The sequence below is a fragment of the Mytilus californianus genome, unplaced genomic scaffold (genome assembly GCF_021869535.1).
Source record: "Mytilus californianus isolate M0D057914Y unplaced genomic scaffold, xbMytCali1.0.p SCAF_6, whole genome shotgun sequence".
NCBI lineage: Eukaryota > Metazoa > Mollusca > Bivalvia > Mytilida > Mytilidae > Mytilus > Mytilus californianus.
In genome coordinates, this window is record NW_026262712.1 from 113,467,214 (window position 1) to 113,472,407 (window position 5,194).

The following is a 5,194-nucleotide window of genomic DNA, read 5'->3' on the forward strand; positions in this document are numbered from 1 at the left end:
GTAAGGTGACATGTCTTTCTGTGGACTGTTACCTTGTGAACTATCAAGCATGTTAAAAATTCGGCTCAGCGTGTCGGTCTAGTACAAAGCAGGGTAAATATTCATATCACATTAACACTTCTCGTCCTGTATATGCATATTAATTTGCCGCTGGACGCCAAGCATCTATGCATCATCATCAAGTTGAAGCTGTAAAATAAATTCTGGAAAACATAATAAAAAGCTGCGTGCAAATGTAATGGACCGAGTTGAAGTTCATCCAATATCTCCTTTCATCCATACGGGGGGGGCCTTGTTGGCCGAGTGGTCTAAGTTGTCGAACTACTGTATCACTAGCCTGTCAACACTTATGTTGTGAGTTCGAATCCCGCACGTGGCAGGTTAGCTCGACTCCAATCTGAATTGACTACAATTGTCAGTTTTCCTACCTTTCTCGGGCACTACGGCTTCCTCCACCAATATAAACTGACCGACACGAAATAGCACGATAGTGATGAAAGTGACCTTAAACACCAATCAATCAACTAATTAATCAACCAATTAATCAATCAATCAATCATCCATACCGGTATAATTATGCATGAGTAGATACTTTTATAGCTATTGTTATGAAATACTTAAAATGACTGTGATTTAATTGGTGTCATTTGTAATAACAGTTGTTTTATCCTATTTTCACCGCAGCCGGGAAATTCTTCAACTAGCTCCTGTATTAATTGATCTAAATCTTTCTCTGAAATGTTTGAAATGTTGTTTTTTGTTAAATTGGACTATCACATTTTTTCTATAAAATGCACTTTTGCTAGCTGATACGAGACTGGATCTGATAGATCAGAAGCAGTAAACTGGCATTAAAAAAATGCAGAATATCATCTGGTAGATAACATCATGTGCTCAATACACAGTCGAAGACCCATAATTTAATAACTTTAACCGTATGTTCATTATTGAAGACCCATCGATTAAACCTTAACTTTGCACTTCATATTTTGACAATTTTTCAACAATTATATAAGATGTGATTTTTTCACCACACGAGTCAATGTTTATACATTTTAAAATCTCACATCATTTTTCAAACGATAGCTACAGATTTGAGCCGGAATTATAGTAATTCCCCAGAATCAAATCGGAATCAGTTATGACGTAGACAGTAATCATTCTAATCATGTTCATTGACCATAACAACGATGAAAGCACATCATATAAGTGCGATTTGACATCATATAATGAAGTAAACCGAAACACATCATACAAGATTACAAGCAGATAATATAATGACACAACCACATCATATAAAGATGTTTGCATATAATATAAGGGAAAATGCACATCATATTAGGATATTTGCACATAATATAAGTATGTTTGCAAGTCATATAAGTATATTTGGACATCATATAAGGATCTTTGCACATCATATAAGTACATTTGCACATTATATAAGTATATTTGCACATCATATAATTAAGTATATTTGCACATCGTATAAGTATGTTTGCACATCATATAAATATATGTTCACATCACATAAGTACATTTGCACACTATATAAGTATATTTGCATATCATATAAGTATATTTGCATATCATATAAGTATATTTGCACATCATATAAGTATATTTGCACATCATATAGGGATGTTTGCACATCATATAAGGATATTTGCACATCATATAAGGATATTTGCACATCATATAAAGGTGTTTGCACATCATATAAGGATATTTGCACATCATATAAAAATGTTTGCACATCATATAATGACAAGTCCACATCATATAAAGGTAAATGCACATCATAATATGAAAATGGGCATAACAAGACAGTTTTGGCGTTCCATATGTAAAGACCAAAAACGGGTATATGTTTTGAAGCTGGTAAAGTTTAAATTTCTTGTTTAGTGTTGGGTTTCTATTTGTTTGGGGCAGGGGAATAGCGATCTATTCAAAGTCTTTACATGACAAAACGGAACTGTCATTTGATGTTTCTCAGGGGCATTTTATCCATAATAGGACCTGCAGTGAATAGATGCCCTATTTAGTTAGCATAGTACAATTCAGTAAATGTAAAAAGATGCTATTGATTATATACAAAATTAACGTATCAAGTCAGTGACGATTTTTATCTGCCAATTTGAATAATTATCTGGTATTCAAAGCGCTACTAAAGAGTTGTCTAAAGAATTTATTTGTGTACAAAGGACAACAATAGACAATCAAATAGCATACAAACCAGAACAGCAGACTGCAAACAAGGAAAGCAGTGACACTTGTCAATGTAATGGTAAATTGGATGCAAAATTAAATACTTCTCTTTCACATAGATCATCGACACCAACAATATAATTGTTTTCATCTCCATATCCACTGATAAAATCTCCATAAATTGGAAAACTATAAATCACAGCGAATAGTCGATTTTTTCAATTGACATTCAATATACAAATGTCTAATCACAAAATATCATCCATATACTGGTAAGCCATTTGATTTACATTTGTCATTTCAATCATAATAGTGTGCTCATTGCATTTTTTGAGGTTATATTATACACCGGAGAAACAACATTGGAATATGCACAATTGCGTGGTGCACAATCCGCATTCCTAACATCCATCGCTATATTGGCCTTAATAACCCACTTCGAATTGGCCCCTTCTCTAATCTCATTATTGTTAGCGGAATGATCGCGTAATATGGCGTCTTCACTTCTTGTTTTTAAATATAAATTGATATCTCCATCTGAATATGACATCCTTGTATTATTTAAAGCAGATTTTTGAACAAGTGTCTTTTGTGATAAACTAATATACTTTGTATTTCCGGGAGGACAACCAATCTTCTGCAAATGCAAGCTTGCATTACCAATAGAATTTGAACCACCGCGGCTTTCGTCTAATGTTGTGCAATATGAATGCTCATCTTCCTCGCATTCGTTCATGTTAATGATTTGATAAGGATTGAGATAGTCGGTATCAGCAATAACGTCGAGATATGAATGATTAGGTGATTCTGTCGAATTGCTATTTGAAGAGTAATGTTTTGCCGTAGAATTCGATATGTTTAAATTATTTTGTGTCCATGGAGTTGTTGTCGTTTTCACCATTTTTGAGTCTCGTAGCTGAAGTCGGTTAATGATTTCTAACATATCTGGGTCATTTACCTCGGAGTCCTTTATTGATTCGTAATCCGATGAATCAATCTCCTGTAAAACAATGTCATTTGACTGGGAGCTATTAGTTTCTTGGCGTGTTATACCCAAGTGTGCAATACCGCGTTGCCCTTCCATATGTTTGTTGTTTAATATCATCCAAATGATAGGTAAACTGAAAAAACACAGTCCTAATACGAGACTTACTACCAAAAACATGTACAGGAATCCTACAAAAAAATAATACCTATATAAAGTATATATGTAGAAGTATTAACTATTTCAAAGTAGATGTAACATTTTTTCAGCTAATAATATGACATCGTATCTTCTTCATATTTGTTTAAATACATTATGAGTTTGAGTGTCCACTAGTATCTCAATTGTTTGTAAAACAACTAAAATATCTTTCCCTTTAAAGTCTGATATTTGTAAAGCACTCTTTACGACCTTTCATTTGATATGCGACAAGCATACCTTCTGAAACTTTTCACTTTTCGCACTGACTGACCCTATCCACCTAAATTTTCAAGATCGGAAGTATATTTGTAATGTAGACTTGATGACCTTTCATTTGCTATGCGACAACACCATCTACTAAAAAAAAATGATTTTTGCACTTAATACACCATCCTACTCATTTTTGGAGGACAGAAATTTGATATTTAAAATGTACACATTATGACCTTTCATTTGATAAACGACAACCTTACCCTAGAAGACAATTTAATTTTTGCACTCAATGACTCCACCCACCCCATTTTTGGGGGACGTCAATTTGATATTTGAAATGTACGCTTTATGGACTTTCAGTTGATATGCGACAACCTAACCATCTGAGAAGTTTAAATGACCCCACCCTTCCCACTGGGATAAAAAAGGGGTTTACAATTTTCATGTTTTAGTAGACCTTATTTAAACGATCAATTTGATATACCAAATGACCCCATTTGGCAAAGTGCCAAAAATGATGCAATATCAATTGTATAAAAAGAACTTATGAAACTTACAAAGTCAATGTAAAACATGAAAATTTCAAATTGATTTTTTTGGGGGGTTTTTCATTGAATATTTTTGGTAATTAGTCAAACATATAACCATGTTAAACTCTTTAATCTCTAAAAAATTCAGGTGGTAAGCTGTTGTTGATTCAGAAATACTTGCCTCCGCTCGCAAAATTTTAACTGCATTATCTCTTAAACGACAACAGATATCTCAAATCTGCTAAGTGAAAAATGATCTGCAGTTGAAGTACAACATTGTAACACAAAATTGGGACATTCCAAAGTTTATCAAGGTCACAATGAATAATCAATTAAATATGATGCAATACCAAACGTTAAAACCGGAAGTCGTAAACATGGGACTACCACCATTCAACTCATGACCACTTGACCTTTCATATGTCACAAGGTCAAGGCTATAGTACACTTTGAAGGTCAATGTGAAATCTAATCATGACCTTGACATTGACCTCAAATTGAAGGTATTGAAATACTGATTAATTTTTTAATTTATAGTAGGTTGTTATCTGTTATCTTTTCAAATATATACACAAAATACTATATTTTTAAGAATTATATCGTCGTAGTTTTGAACGGATAATCGGACAGTTTTGAGCTTGATGTATAAAATGCAGAGCTCGTCGAGAGGGACATTTTATACACTAAATGTATACAACAATCTCTTATTGTTTTCTTAATATGTAAGCTTGAAATTGCAGCGTAAATTTTTTGCACTCGGTGACCTTTGACCTTGAGTGCAAATGAAAGGTCACGTAAACTAATGATGATTGGTGAAAGTCCCATGTCTCCAAGACTTCCGGTTTTCGAAATAAATATTTTTCAAAAAATGTGTATAATAATTCAAGGGAAATAACTCATACAAGGGTTGATAACAAAAAAATTGTTTATGTTTATTAATATTGCCATCTGTTCTTGTACATGTTGCCATTTTCAAATTTATTCCATCTGTAATAACTTTTTAAAGAAAATGCAAATAAAAGAAATTGCTTCAAGGGGATATAACTCTCAAAGTGGA